At 47.7% G+C, this 16,149-nt stretch overlaps 1 long non-coding RNA gene across 1 annotated transcript in view; it reads right to left on the bottom strand.

Moving 5' to 3' along the window:
• The window catches only part of LOC116824503 (uncharacterized), a 21,630-nt gene extending 8,994 nt beyond the window's left edge, over positions 1-12,636 (bottom strand). The window contains exons 1-3 of the long non-coding RNA XR_004373638.2: positions 12,553-12,636; positions 12,355-12,464; positions 7,924-8,140 (exon numbers count right to left, since the gene is read on the bottom strand). This is a non-coding gene — a long non-coding RNA (uncharacterized LOC116824503). The remainder of the gene's footprint in view (positions 1-7,923; positions 8,141-12,354; positions 12,465-12,552) is intronic.
• Between the last annotated feature and the right edge of the window lie 3,513 nt (positions 12,637-16,149).

Genomic DNA, 16,149 nt, shown 5'->3' with positions numbered 1-16,149 from the left:
AGAGGGCGGGCCCAGGTCCCTCCCTCTCCACTCCCCTCCTCCAAGGACACTAGGGGAGTGATTAAGAACTGGTTCAGAGGCAAGCAATATCGCCCTGAACCTACCCCAGAGAAGAGAAAGCGCGAGACCCAGAGAACAGTACCGGCAATTTGCCAACCTACCCCAGAGAAGAGAAAGCGCGAGACCCAGAGAACAGTACCAGCAATTTGCCACAGTATGTTTACCGGCTTTAACCTTGTAAATAACCCTCATTTCTTTTTCTTAGTTAATAAATCTTTAGTTAATTTATCATAAGATTGGCTACAAGAGTTGTCTTGTGTACAGGGCCAGCTCTAGCAATTTCGCCTCCCTAAGCACAGCGGCACGCCCCGGGGGGCGCTCTGCCGCTCGCCGGTCCAGCGGCTCCGGTGGACCTCCCGCAGGCTTCCCTGCAGGGGGTCCGATGGTCCCGCGGCTCCGGTGGACCTCCCGCAGGTGTGCCTGCTTATGCTCCACTGGAGCCGCGGGACCAGTGGACCCTCCACAGGCACGCCTGCAGGAGGTCCACTGGAGCCGCCTGCTGCCCTCCCGGCAACTGGCAGAGCGCCCCCCGCAGCAAGCCACCCCAAGCACATGCTTGGCGCGCTGTGGCCTGGAGCCGGCCCTGCTTATGTAGGATCTAAAGTGAAATTGACCTGGGGTAAGAGACTGGTCCTTTTGAGGCTGGGAGTAACCTGAATATTGTTGTGATTTTTGGTGTCAGGGACCATCTGTCACAAAGGCAAGTTTGCCTGGGTGGCAGGATAGATCGGAGAGCCCAAGGGGAGAGTCTGAGACTCCATGTTAAGGTTGTTGTAGTGCCTGAGGAATTCACACTTGATACTTGGTTGATGAAATCTAAGTTCAGAACTCACAACTAGTTTGGCGTGGTGTGCAGCGCTTCTTGGCAGTTCTGCCCTGACGTTTATACTCACATTCCTGAGCCCCTCCAGAAAGCTTGACACCGGTCACGTAAAACAAGATTCATTGGACAACATTTCCCTATGCCATAGACACAGGTATAAAGATGTAATGGCCCAAGTCTCTTCTCATTGACACGGGTTTAAACAGAACTGTCCTAACCCTTTCAGAAGGGTCTGTGAAAACATTTTTTGCTTCTCCCCTCTCTTAACCTAACCAAGTCCTGTCCACCACTACCACATGGCTATGCACAGGGGTTTTAAGAAAGGTTAACAAGGTGATTCTTTGCAATCACACATCTTTAATGCAAGGCCAGATTCTGATATCCTCATTGAGTAGCAGTGAGACTTGAATGGGACAATTTGTTGAGTAAAGCCCGCCACAGCATGAGTAAGGGTATCAGAATCTGACCCACAGTCGACTCATTTGCTGTTCAAAGTGGGAGAATTCTGAATCTTCCCCCAGCCTCAGGCTGCAGCTGCCTGCTCCTTTCTGCCCTAGTGCTTGGTTTACACTAATTCGTATGGTCAGGACTAGCTTTTCAAGGTGGAATGAGATTGTGCACCCTGTCTCCAGGAGGCGCTGCACACATAGTTACAAACCAGAGAGCAGAAGAAGCCCCCTTTGCCAGTTTGACGGGCTGGACTGGTTAGAGGACCAAAATGGCTCCCAATGTAATTGGACTGCTCTAGATTATGACTGGCCTGCCTCTGGGCAAGTCTGCAACCTGGAGCTGCCTGGATAGAACTGGTATAATGTGCTTAGCCAGATGACCTTTCAAAGGGTAAAAAATCAGGGGCATAAAAGTCAAGGCACCGTGATGAAAATGATGAGCTTCCTGCAATCTGCCCGGTAAAAAGGAATGCCAGTACCCGCCTCGCACATTTGATTGCTCATTGTTTACGTGCTGCCCTGCATGAATAAATTATATGTGTTAATAATAATAAAGTGCTTCTATAGTGCTCTTCATAAGCAGATCTCAAAGCACTTTACACAGGCGGTCAGTGTGATTATCTCCACTTTAGTGCAGCATTTACAGACCTCAACCCAGATTAGGGTTTTATTGCACAAGGCACGGTGTAAATGTAGAGTGAGAGACAGCCTCTGCCCCACAGAGCTGAAAGTCCAATGTGACATGGAAACAGAGATGGGAAGTGATCCACCCAAGGTCTTGCTGCAGGCCAGTCGCACATCAGATGTCCTGAGTCCAAGGAGCAGGCCTTATCCACTAGCCCAGGGTGCCTCTTTGCAGCTCTGCTGTGCTTTTCAGTTGAGGATCTCAGAGCAACTTATTGAACTGACTTCCCAAATCTCCTTCATAAGTCAATATCCCCACTTCACAGGTGAAGAGACTGAGGCAAAGAGCAGCGAAGAGTCTAGCCAGTGGCAGAGCCAGGCATCCTGACTCCCAGCTTCATTCTACCCCCACCCCCTCCAATATGTCTCACTTTTCCTGAGCTTTGATTTTCTTCCAGCCTTTGCTCACTTGTTTGTGCTGTTTTTAAAAGTATCCCTTATTTCATCACCTGCTTAAATGCTGCCAAGCACAGACAATATTTTGTTCCATTTCTCTTGACTAAGGAATTGGGAGGTTTGATAAAGGGAAGGAGACTTTTTTGCAGCCTCTAGCTGGATTCCCCCCCTTTGATCTTTTTTGCTTTCTTTCTGTTTCTCATGTGGTTGGCTGATGCTCTTTGACTAGGAATTCCTGCTGTCACTATGCTGCACCATGACCGTTTTTTCCCTTTCATTCAGGTTCTCAGCCATGCAGCACGCTGGGATCTGTAGCCTCCTATTAAAGAGGACTGCAAAGGGGAAGAGAAGAGGTTTGTCTCTCCCTCCCCTCAATCTTTTATGTTTATGATGTAGAAAAAAGACTTAGCAGTTATTTGTGTGTCTTTTGCAGGTGGACAAGCCCCCTTCTTTTCCCTTGGCAGGTCACCTCTAACTGGGAGAGTGGCTGCTGCTCCATTTTGTGGAAATTAGGGGCAGCCCTTGGACTTTTGGCAAATTGTCCATAAACCCCTAGCTCTGTTGGGTGCATTAGGAATTCACCTGCTCTGTTCTCTACAGTGGTGAAGGCCTGGCTCTCAACCAGCAGATATACAAACCAGGTAAATAAAGGTGAACTAAATAGAATAGGATGTGATTCCCTATATCGCCTTTCATATCCAGACTGGAGTCTCATCTTACTAGCAGTGGGGTAAGTTCAGAGTAATGGGATAAAATCCTCAGGCTTCAGTGCAGTTACACTGGAGTAACTGATATCAGAATTTGGCCCCAGGCATCCCAAAGCCCTTTACAAACAAGGAGCTGGATAGGAGCAATTCAGCACGTGAAGCCAGCATTTGGTAATCTCTCGCCTGCAGCCTTGGACCTGTGAACCTGTTTTGTTCAGAGGGGAGTTGTCAGCCAGAGCACCAATTATTTCAGCAGAAAACACCAGAGCGACTTTTCAAGGGTGGAGGGTGAACTCAGTGACATCTTCTCTTCTGTAGTTTAGGCTCACTGCAGGCTTTATAAAAAACCTCAGCATACCCAGATTTTCCTCTTCTGCATTTCAAAGCTGTGGTTATAATTCTCACCCTGCACTTCCTATGCTGCGAAAGGCAGGATGGAGTAGCTACTGGCATCCCAGCCATCAGCAACTGCCAACGTGGTCCATTAATACGCCAAGTCACTAGCTCTTACGATTAAGACGGAAGAAGCCCAAGATGGAAACAGCTGCTCTGTTGTCCCAGACAGTATGTCACCATCAACCATCACATGCAAAGCACCGTCCCGCCCTTGCCAAGTTCCACCTGTGAAAATGCACACATGCTTGCACACGGTCCCTTGTGCCCACCCGTGTCAGTTTCACTTTCTGTGCTTGGATTGCAAACACGACGGTCGTGGAAATATTTCTGTTGCTCATGGATGGTGAGAGGTGGATCTAGTATTGCCCTTTAAAACAATCAGATTGACTACACAGTACAGTCCCATGGCATGAAGATGCCAACACCTCCCTCCTCCCAATTTCAGAGCCAAAATCAAGCATCATCCATTGATTAGAAAAAGGGATTCCTTCAATATGTGCATAGGCAGTCCAGGGGGCAGGTTAAGGCACAGGCACATGATGCTTGCACTGCAACCCCAAAGTCTTATTGATCAATGCCCTATTTCCACCCAGTATGTGCAACAATAGAAACTTCTTCTCCGTCAAACCGGACCCTACACACAACCTGTGGCATGCAGCCGGGAATAGAAGGCACGAAAGGCAAGTGCCAAGACCTGGCAACCCATGTGGAAACATGAGTAAGGTGCTAATATTACTCCTCCATTTGGGATGAGACACAAAACCAAGGACCTGACCACTCATGGGCATTAAAGGGACCCTGGCACTTTTCCCAACAGGTGTCCTGGCCAAATTCTAACTCGGGTATTTGCATTTTGCCTACCTAATTCCTCCCTGCAGTTTCAGTAGGCTATGGCATGGTTTCTCACTTCCTGTCCTATACTGGCATGTAGTGTTGCTGTTGGTCCCAGCCCAGAAGATGCATTTAATTCTGGAATAAACCATTCCTCTAAGATTTCTAAAGTGCTTTAGGATTCTTCAGGATGATAGTTTTTTGTCTGGGAATGATTAATAATCACTTTGTACAGGTATAGAGTATACACCTGGACAATGGGATTAATAATAATTCCTAAACACAATACTCTTAAAGTGGAGAGTATTTAGCAGTATTTTAAGGGAAAGAAGATATTACAAGAATACTGTAATTATTCCCCAAATGTTTTATATTTTATGTAAATGCACAACTGAGGCACCCAGACAACTATAACTTTGCCTTATAGTGACACCACAGAGGGGAAAAATATGTAAAAAACTAATTTTTAAAAATCAGTTCCAGCTAATCCATCACCAAAAACATTTAAGTGCCTTTGGTTGCATATCAGCAAGGTCCTTAAGTAACAGAGAGTGGACACTGCTAGACTGAGACTCAGGAGACCTGGGTTCAAATCCCTGCTCTGCCACAGACTTTGTGTGTGACCTTAGGCAAGTCATTTAGCCTCTCTGTGCCTCAGTTCCCCATCTGTACAATGGGGATAATAGTCCTGCTCTAACTGCCAGGGGTGTTGTGAAGACAAGTGTATTACAGATTGAGAGGCTGAGGTGCTAAGGAAATCAGGACTCGATAAGTACTGAGATAGATGGGAGTGTTCCTGCTGAAGTCAATGGAGTGACTCGTGTAACGTTAAACACGTGCCCTCCTGACTCAGGTCGTCATTTGGCTAGAACAGATAACCTAGCCCATTGTGTCTTGCACAGGGGCTGCCTTTGTCATTTCCTGGGGGGTATTCGACCCTGACTCCACCCCTTCCCCTAAAGCCTTTCCTCCTGCACGCCGCTGAACAGCTCATTGCAGCAGGTGGGAGGCACAGGGAGGGCACTGGTGGGTGCTGAGCACCAACTAATTTTTTCCCTTGGATGCTTCAGCCTCAGAGCACCCACACACACATGGAGTCAGGGTCTATGGTGTCTTGTCTTCCCTCTCTGTTTCACACCAGAAAGCAATAAGAAGCCTTCATCTTCTCTACTGAACCATAGCAATTCTGGCTCACCAAATCTCACGCTCTTAGCACAAGTCTCACCATATTTCTTGTTTTCCTTAAAGCCCCACTTCCTGGAGTTCAGTGATTATGAAACTCTCTGCTTTTGTAATTTGAAGTAAGTTTCTAGCCCTCAGGGTTGGGGAGTAAAGTTTGAAAACATGACCCCTACAGCCTTAAAAATCGGAAGGCAAATACAGAGAATCCTCAAATCTATTCTTTTTTTAAAGTCTCGTGAATTTTAAGCCAGTCTCATGATTTGTATGGGAGGAGGGTTGAGGCAGGATTTTGAAGGTCTGGGGTCAGCAACCTTGAAATTACATTACAGAGAACAATCTGACCTGAATTAAGTGGGGATAGGGGAGCTAACAGATGGCTCCAGGGAATTTGCTAGCAAGGTTTTTCCTTTATGTTTTGGATTTGTTTACTTTGTGACAGGACTTTTCACCTGCATGGTCAGTTTGTTTTTCTTGTTTTGGTGGGGGCGGGTCTCTTGTCTTACCCACCAACAGGGAAGAGCAAAACATTTTTAAGACACCATAAAGCTGCCCAAAACACGATCGGAGACTCAGAGGGAGGGATAGGACCTGAACCTACTTTTAACCCATTTCTTGAAATTGTTTGGTTTCTAAGTGCCTGGTATCCCTTTAAAAGGATCCTCTGACCTGTTTGGGTGAGGATTCCACTCAAATAAAACTCCACATTCTCTGCAGATCAGAATCTCATTCTGTTTCCCCCCAAAACAGGCTTTTTATTGGTACGTGCAACTTCTACAATTTAGATTTTCTTGGAAAGAATCAAGAAAATGCAAATCCTGTGTTTATTTATTCATGCATTAAATCGGCTGCTGCCAAATTGGCCAGCAATCTGGGTACACTTGCTCTCTGACTCACTCCCTTCTCTGCAGGCAAAACCTGAACCGTATTTTGCTTGCTACGGTGAAGGCCTTTATTGCTGGCTCGTTGCTCTCTGCTTTGCTGCTGTTTGCTGAAACATAATGAAAACAGTAGAGAAACTGTGCTGTGTATGTTTGTTGTGCAACAAGCCATCCCAGCCCCAGTGCCTTCTTCTTCCAAATATTAACTGTGCTCTTGGCAGCCGTGAGGAAGAGAGAATCTTGACTTTCTGCCACCCGCAGCCTGAAAACCAACTCCAACAGCACAAATGTGCTAGAATATTTACATCACTATAGAAACCTGACATCACTTTCATTCCCAAAGGATCCCAGAGCCCTTTGCTAAGGATATATAGGCAGCACCTCTGCAATGCAGCCACTTCTGGGGGCAGGGTGGCAGCAAACAAGAGAAGAAAGTCAAGGGATAGATGGAGAAATTTGGGCAAAAGCATAAGGGTAACCCCCTGCTTCTACTAAAAGTGCCATGAGAGGATGACTGTAGCAAGGCCTCCCACCAAAACTGATTGCAGTGTGGGGGGAGAAAGCACCTGATGGGTGGAGCTGGGCCAGCCAAACCGATCCCTTCAGATGCAGAGGGGCAGGAAAGGAAGCTTAAAAGGCAAGCCCTGCAGTTCAGTTGGGGGGGAATTTGTGAAGGAGACAGAGGTGTCCTGCCTGCTGCTGAGCCCCCACATCTGAGGGTTGAGCCCTGCAGTGCCGAGGACCCAGAAGGACTGCTGGGTTAGACAACTGACAGGAGCACAGAGGAGCTACTGGGACTGCTGCTGGCCATGTGCCCTGGGGAGACGGAAGACACCCACAAGACAGAGGCATACTGCAACAGGGTCGTAGGAAGTAACTCAGGGACATCAGCAATAGTCCAGTTGTGTGGCCAGAATACTGGTCAGTGTGTTTCAGTGCGATCCCTGCTGACCCCGTGGTGGAGCCTTCCGCCGCTATCAGGGCCCTGGGCTGGGACCTGGTGGAGTAGGGTGGGCCTGGGACCCCCTACCCCTGCACCTGCCCCACCCCTGGGGTGGCAGCATTCCCATATTAGGCTGAGAGACCTGCATTTGTCTGCTGTCTGCCTGGGCCAGGAGAAAACTGCCTGTTGCTCAGCCCTTTCCTGAGGGCCTGAACTCCTCAAACTGTTTGTTGCTCTGCCGTGCTTGAGGGCCAGAGCCTCATCAACTGCTTGTCGCTCTGCCTCGCCCATGGGGTCAGAGCCCTGAAAGCACTAATTTCCCCTGAAGCTTTGTTGGATAGCCATGCGGTAGTGAGAAGGCCTGGCCCCCCCCCCACCCAGACTAATGGGGAGGGACAACCACGGACCCTTACCGTGATAAATAATACAGTTATCTTATACTTAGCACTTTTCATCTTCCAAATGCATTGTACCCATCCATAATGAATCCTCACCAATCCCCTTTGAGGGAGGGGAATTATTTTGTTCCTGTTTTGAAGATGGAGAAACTAGGCAGAGAGGATCAGTGCCTTACCCAAGGTCATGCAGGAAGGCAGAACAGGAGTTTGCGTGACGATGCATCTATCTTTTGCAGAATGTACAGAAGCTCAGTTCTGAAGATCTCCCCTGTAGAATCCCCTGTAGCTCAGCTTCTTCAACTTAGCTGGATGAGGAGGTTGAGCCAGTCTTACTGCGATTCACGCTCATGGTCCAAGAATCTCAGTCTTGTTGCTTATACCATGGGCACCTCCCTCCAGGAAAAGGATGGATACAAATTAGTATCTTGACTTCAGATTGAAATAACCTTCTCTCCCCCACCCCACAAAATTGTGCTGATGTTATCATACAGTGTCTAACCTCCCAGTGACTTGACAGGAGCAGGAGCAGGCCCAAGTCTATAATGAGAATGAGTCAGAAGGCCCTGGTGCAATCAGGGACTGAGCTGCCCTTTGTCCAGGAGATGCCCACCATCTCTACACAGCAGCCTGTACCAATAATCTCGCCCTCAGCACCGCTGTGCGGCGCATGCCCCTCTGTAAACACAGCCCACAGCGGGAGCCTGTAGGCTCTTTGGTCCGATCACACAGCTCAGTGAGGTGCTGTGGTCTAGGGCACTGCGTTTGGGACTAGGGCTGAGGATTTTCAGCCTGAGTTCTAGTCCTGACGTTGACCTCCTCTGAGGCCATGTGCAAGTCACAGAGAATTTGCCAGTTGAACTTTAGGCACCTGAAACTCTAGTAGTGGTAGGGTGACCAGATAGCAAGTGTGAAAAATCAGGACAAGGGGTGGGGGGTAATAGGATCCTATATAGGAAAAAGCCCCAAATATCAGGACTGTCCCTATAAAATCAGGACATCTGGTCACCCTAAGTAGTGGGCAGGTGCTGGGTGGTGTTGGTGGCCTGTGGTATACAGGCAATCAGCCAAGATGATCCCTTCTGGCCTGAAACTCTAAATTAGAGATCTAATTTTCAGTGGTACTGAGCACTGGCAGCTCTTAGCAACTCCCCCTGGAAACTGTGAGTGTTCAGCACCTCTCCTCATCAGACCAATGAGGGTTTTAGGAGCCTGACTTCAGGCATCCAGATTTGAAAGTTACTGCTTTACCTCCCTGCACTTCCATCTTCCCCTTGGGTAAAACAGGGACCAAAATACCAACCTACGTCCCAGCAGCTGTTGTGAGGCTTAATCAACCCCTGTTTGTAAAGAGTTCAGTGCCATTATTATTAATTTGTTTGTGCTGAGCAGGGCAGCAAGGACTGCCCTGAGAGGGCAGCTTCCCCTGCTGGGAGCAGTATCTACGTTTCACTTCTTCTCCCTCTCTGACTGCAGCAACTGATAAGCTCTTGGGAAGTTCCCCTCTGTGGGCCAAGCTAGGACTTCGGAACAAATAAAGCAGAGGCAGCCCAGAGCACATGGGAAGAGGACACTTGGAAAGCTCTAGTTAGCTCTGTTTGGCTGGACAACTGTTTCAATAAATGCTTGTTATTACATGCTAGTTCTCTACGTGAATATGGAGCCTGACTTCTGTATACAGTTCAGATTTCCAGTGATTTGGCATGAGAAGAATATGCCTCAAGAATATTGTTACCAAAAATTAGTACCATTTTTGGGGATCCTGGGAGCGAAAGAGGAAGAGGGCAAATCAGTCAAAATCAGGGTTTAATTTGTGCCAGGGCTTGCCAGGGCTGAGCCCTGGCACCTCTGGATTTGGCAGTTCATAGCTACCACACCTCTGGGCTCACCGCATCAATTATGAAAGTAAACAAATTGCTTGAGCCCCAGCACCTCTTTCATTACTAATTAAGCACTGGTCAAAAGATATGGAAACAGCATCCAAAGTGAAGCTGAAATCTGTACAGGTGGCAGAGGCCAGACCAGGGCTGCAGATGCCTAGCTCAGCAAGGTTAGAAGGAACTGGAATGAAATGTCCTAGACGGGACTGTTGACTCAGAATATGTCTGACCTGCCTGTGCCACCAACATCCAGAAATCTTTGAGAATGCTCATAGAATAGTTCCCTACTATAGCATGCTAGGGACCTGAGAACCAGGAGCAGGAATCCAATCCATGTGGCATCTTCAGAGCCCAGATCAGCAGTAATTCACACCCGAGGGGTGCCTAGGCACAACGGTGTGTGCCCCTTTACATTCTTCGCTGAATGAACAAACCCCCATCAGGCCACTGTGCTTTACTAAATCAAGGAGGAGAATGTCACCCTTATCCCAGCCACTGATTAGTTTATGCCCCGAATAAAGGTTAATAATAAACATGCACTGAATCTTCCTCTCACCACGACTTAGCCAGTTGCCTCACTATGCAGCAGAGAGTTCCACAGTTTATTATCTTTCTCCCGGGTTTCTGTAACATCACGGAGGTTCATGGCACATTAGAGCAGTGGCTCGCAACCTGTCCAGATGACTGTACCCCTTTCAGGAGTCTGATTTGTCTTGTGCACCCCCAAGTTTCAGCTCACTTAATAATTACTTGCTTACAAAATCAGACATAAAAATACAAAAGTGGCACAGCCCGCTGTTACTGAAAAATTGCTGGCTTTCTCGTTTCTACCATATCATTTATAAAATAAATCAATTGGAATATAACCATTGTACTTAAATTTCAGTGTACAGTATACAGAGCACTGTGAACAAGTCATTGTATGTATCAGGGTCTATGCACACTCCGTCTCCATTTGGGGCAGGGCAGGGTGGTGATATCACTGGGATTAATCCCCCTGGTAACCCTCGGGGTGACCGCAGAGTCAATATGGTGGCCCTCAGACATAGGGTAGCACAGCCTAATGGCTAGAGTCAATATGGCAGCTCTCGGAGTGTGGGGTTAACCCTTTCTTCTCCAGTGCGGTGTATGCACACCCCGACACATTATGAAATTTTAGTTTGCACTGACTTTGCCAGTGCTTTTTATGTAGCCTGTTGTAAAACTAGGCAAATATCTAGATGAGTTGATATACCCCTGGTTGAGAACCACTGCATCAGAGAACCAACAGAGACCGCCTTCCTGGCCAGAATACCTTGCAATCCAGGACAACAGCAACAACAGAGGAAAGGAGACAGGGAAGAGGGAGCATGAGCAATAGGATGATGTGAGCTCACTGGGGAAGCTAGTGCATGTCTCTTGATGGTTCATTTTGATTTAATTTTTGGAACAACAAGTGTTTGTCACTGTAGAGCTTTATGGCTGGTGTTATTCCATGGGCTTCACAACAGCAGTCCTCAATCTTTGCCATACAGCAACCACATCTTACAACAGAAAAAAGTTTTCAGACTTTCTAGCCAGGAAAGTAACTGGGACCTTCTAGCACAGTCATGACCCCCAGCTTGAGAACCCAGAGGAAACACCAATGGGTCAAGTTCATCCCTGGCATAGTTCCACTGATGCCGATGGATTTTCACTAGGGCTGGAATGGGCCCATTTGTTGAGACTAGCTTCCAGCCCCAGGGAGCTTATGCTGTAAATTGAATGGGTGAAGGGCAAGGGCTGGAAAAGACAAAATAGTGGCTGATTAGCAATGGAAGGTGACAGAAGATGGATTTAAAGAGATAGGAGGGGCCAAATTCTGCTTATTTATACTCGTGTAAATCCAGAGTGACTTTGTTATGATATACACCAGCGTAATGAGCCGAGATGCAGACAGGGATAGCGCTAGGAGTAGCCATGGTATAGCGGAGGACAGCCTGGGTGGGTGCAGTGTTTCCAATTGTGTTGCTATGCAAGGAGTCTGTCATGGGCACGGAGCCTGGCGGAGGAAGGAGCAGCACTTGGCGAGTGATGTAAGAAGATAGCGTCAGGCTGAACTAACTCAGCCAGCCAGTCCTTGAGATAGGATAATTTAGGATGAATAAGTCTAATGTGAAACCCTGATAAAGGAACAGCTGCTTGCTCTGAAGGGGAGAAGCCTTTCTGAAGGCTACACGATAAGGGACGAGCAGAGGCCAGAAGACAACCACTTCAGAATCTCTCCTCGCTTTCTTGTAGGGTGACCAGACAGCAAGTGTGAAAAATCGGGACGGGGCTGAGGGGTAATAGGAGCCTTTATAAGAAAAAGACCCAAATCAAACCGGCACTGAGCAGCTAGGGCAGCACTCCAGTGTCTAGAGGGCAAGATGGCCTATTTCAGCCTTTCTGCCACTGCTGAGATTTCCAGTGGGGTCAGTGCTGATGGTGGGTTTGATGATGAAAGCACTGCAGTAGTAGCAACGGGACCGAGCCGACCCAATCTCCGAACAGCCAGTGGCCAGTTGCAAGTTTTGCTCACTTGGGCTGGGTTCAAGACCGTACCTAGAAGGTTAAAAGTTCTATTATCCCGTTATCTTCCCTGCCCTAGTAAGAAGTAACGAGGCCATGCTCTTGTTTAGCACTTTATATATATCACAAAGCACTTTACAGAGGAGGCAAGTATCATAATCCCCCGTTCACAGGTGAGGAAAGTGAGGTGAAGCAACTCACCCAAGGCCAAACAGCAGGCCAGTGTCAGATATTGTAAAAAAACCCAGCCCAGGTGTCCTGAGTCCAGGTAATATAGGATGTGTTCATTTCCTTCCCAGTAAGAGATGAATCTGGATTCAACAGAAACATTCGCAATATGATAAACAGGAGCTATGACACCAATTCCTGTTAACAATTCCTGTTAACTCCTAGGCTTACCTGCTCAGCAAATAGTTTGGAAATAGGCCTCCCAGGGAGAGAATTTCCAGGAGGGCCGCCTGCTTATAAACATTGCAAATGAATGGTCCTGGCAGTCTCAGATAAAAGACTATTCTAATGTGTTTATTATTTATTAATCATCAGAATAATAAGAGTAACAGCGGGGCATTTTCATAGCCCTCTTTCATCAGCTGCTGAGCCACCATGAGTCCTGTGTGAATTTTAAAAGAACAAACTAGATTTGAAAGAAAAAAATTCTCTGCTTGTCTTAATTTGAATGGACAAAACAAAATGCTGAGCAAATGTACCATAAACACCAGGATCTTACCCATCACCTCCAAGGAACCAGAACAGGAGAGAAGGTAGGAAGAGTGAGAGGATCAAAAAGGAGGTGCAAGGAACCACAAAGTAACACTAAGGGGAAAGATGATACTGACAAGTGTAAACACCCAGGTGTGACAGCACATGGGTAGGGTGGGCAGAGGGAGTATAAAGAGGAGCAATGGGATGAAGTTAAGCACCAACAACATAGGCTATATATCAAGACAAGTTTCCTGAGGGTGAGATTGCGTCCCAGTCTCCTGAGGGAAGTATTACAAGTCCCCACATTGAGCTATTCAAAACTGGCTTGGAGCAGGCTCTTGAGGGGACAATCCTGCACTCAGAAGAAACTGGGATGTTATTAATCTTTCTCATCACTAATTTCTATCACTAATTACTGATAATACAATAAATATACAGCTCAGACCTGATGTAGCACTGCTCTGCCACAGACATCCTCTGGGACCTTGGGAAAGTCACTTAAACCCAGATCCTCAAAGATATATTGAGGCACTTAGCTCCTATTGAAATCAACAGGAATTAGGCATCCGAATACCTCTGAGGATCTGGGCTCCAGCTCTTTGTGCCAAAGTTCTCCATCTCTAACCCAGAGATGATAGCACTTCCCTGGGATTTTTTGAGGTGCTCAGAGATCTACTGATGGAAAGAACTATATAAAAGCTAGCTATTCTTTTCAAAGCTGTCCAGACTGTATATGCTACATTGCTACATGGAGGACTTGAGTTCCCAGGGCTCTCATTTTAGCATCTTTTACTAGAGTTGCACTCAGGATAAATAAATAAATAAAAATTAAAAACAGATGCCAAGAGAGGATCTAGATGTATTTCAAGAGAAGCATTTTCAGAGTTTGTCATTCTTTGCAGCATTTTGAGATCCTTGGCAAGTCCTTGGCCTCTTCTTTGTAAGGTATAAGAACTACCTTACCAGTCCATAGGAGTCTCAGTTATGGATGAAATCTTTCCATTCCTGGGGTCAGTGCCACTCCCACTCTTGGTGTGTTTTTCCATACACAAAAAGAGCAAATGGATACTTTGTCAGAAAGACCCTTAATTCAGATTGAGAGCAAGAAAACCAGATGTGTGGTCTCAGGCTGGTGGGGGGGGGGGGAGTGAGAGAGTGAGCATGTGTCTTTTCATAGTTTGCACTGGACCAGCCCTTGTAGACACTAAGGTGCAAGCAGGGAGCATGGTGCTGACTGGCTCTGTAACCTGTCACGAGGTAGGATGAGGATAGCCCATAAAGGGCGTTGAACGTGAACAGAAGTAACTTAGTTATGATATGATAAAGAGGACGCCAGTAGAACTATAGATGTTGAGAGAATTCTTGCACTCTTGACACTGGATCTGTAAAGTTAGTTCTCCTATGGATGAGTGGGGCTTAGTGCTGAGCCTTCACTTTGGTTTCTTTTCTATGGATCTCCTCACATTTATTTTGGGAACTGCCATGTAAGGGCCAAATTCAACCCTGGTGCAAGTGGGACCAACTCTATTGACTCAGTTTTGTCTAGAGTCCACAATGCTCCTACTTAAAAATTAAAAGTGAATCAATAGAATTTGGCTTGCTAATTAAATTTCTGTCCTAATGGCTGGAGGGGAGCTGTTTCTATTTAGCTTTCAAACCATTACTAAGGATTTGAGCTTCTGGGATAGCTAACCCTAGCTGGATGCATTTACAGGCAGTGTCTGCTTACACTGCCTCTGGAGACTGGCCTACAGAGTAACAGCCACTGGGGATTGTTCTTTAGCTCAGGTGGCAGAGGCAGTTGTTTCCTAAATCAAAGGTCCTAGAGGCTCTGTCCACACTGATGACCATGGTATTGGTATATATGCAGCACATGGTTTCAAGGCATTGAGGCAACTCTTTCAATGCATTCTGCTTTGCTCCTTCTGCTCTCTTCTTTCTTTTTGCAAAAGGCTGCTGCTGTTTTTTTCCTGTTAGGCAGGGCTGCCCAGAGGAGGGGGCAATTTGCCCCTGGCCCTGAGCCCCACAGGGGCCCCCATGAGAGTTTTTCGGGGGCCCTGGAAAACTGTCACGGGGTCCAGGCCCTCAGAGCTTCTTCTGCTCCGGGTCTTCGGCGGCAATTCGGGACCCACCGCCAAAGTGCCCTGAAGACCTGCAGCGGGGGGTCCTTCCACCCTGGGACCCACCACCGAAGTGCCGAGTCATCAGCGGCAATTCAGCAGCGGGTCCCCCGCCGCCGAAGGCCCCAGGCCCCCTGAATCCTCTGGGCAGCCCTGCCATTAGGGAGAACAGTGGGTGATGGGAGAAACCAGGCCTTCCCTTTCCTCTGGGTTCCAGTCCAGGGACCTAAGCAGCCAGGGTTGGCTACACAGACCCATTGGTGCCTCTCGGGTCCCTTCCTATTTTGCCTTCTCTTAGGCCTTTCCTACGGCCTCTTCCCCATGCTGCCAGGGTATCAGCCCCTCTCTGCAAGCCTCTTTCCCCCCAGGCTCACTGCAAAGCTTCTCAGCATTTTCTTTAACCCAGCTGGTTCTGCTGCAGGGGCATTTTCTCCATTCTTCAGGCAGGGTAGTCTCTGACCCAGTAAGAATTTTCCTGCTCCCTCCAGGCCCCTTGGCCAGCACAGAGAACCCCAAGCAGACTCATTTCCTCCAGCTTTCCTTCCCCACAGCCTTGTATGCCCTGTTGCTGGCCCCTCTACCTGCAAGGAGCCTTGACACCTTGCACAGATGTAGCAGGTTGAGGCTGACTGAGACCACAGGTGCTCATTAACCAATTCTGACCCACTGTGGGATTGGCACACCCCTCTCTTCCCCCATTGCCCTGCACCTGCTGTCAAGCTACCTCCTGTGTCCAGAGAGAAAGAGGGGAGTGGGAGGCTCTGTGATTGGGGATGGGATTCCAGAGACTTTCATTCTAGGTCACTGGTTTGAAGGCAGCCCCAGTTACCAAAAGTTGTAAGTATCCCATGAAAAGCAACAAAGAGTCCTGTGGCACCTTATAGACTAACAGACGTATTGGAGCATGAGCTTTCGTGGGTGAATACCCACTTCGTCGGATGCATGACGTCGGATGTAATTTCACCCACGAAAGCTCATGCCTCAATATGTTTGTTAGTCTATAAGGTGCCACAGGACTCTTTGCTGCTTTTACAGATCCAGACTAACACAGCTACCCCTCTGATACTTGAAGTATCCCATGGTCGCTCAGTGACCCATGAGAAATTTAGTTTGGTGTGTCTCAGTCCTATTCCTAGGGACCTGGGGCCCATAGTACCAAAACCAGCATCAGAAC

The sequence above is a fragment of the Chelonoidis abingdonii genome, chromosome 6 (genome assembly GCF_003597395.2).
Source record: "Chelonoidis abingdonii isolate Lonesome George chromosome 6, CheloAbing_2.0, whole genome shotgun sequence".
Lineage (NCBI taxonomy): Eukaryota > Metazoa > Chordata > Testudines > Testudinidae > Chelonoidis > Chelonoidis abingdonii.
The sequence above is the reverse complement of the archived record's forward strand: the minus strand, read 5'-3'. Positions and strand labels throughout refer to the sequence as shown.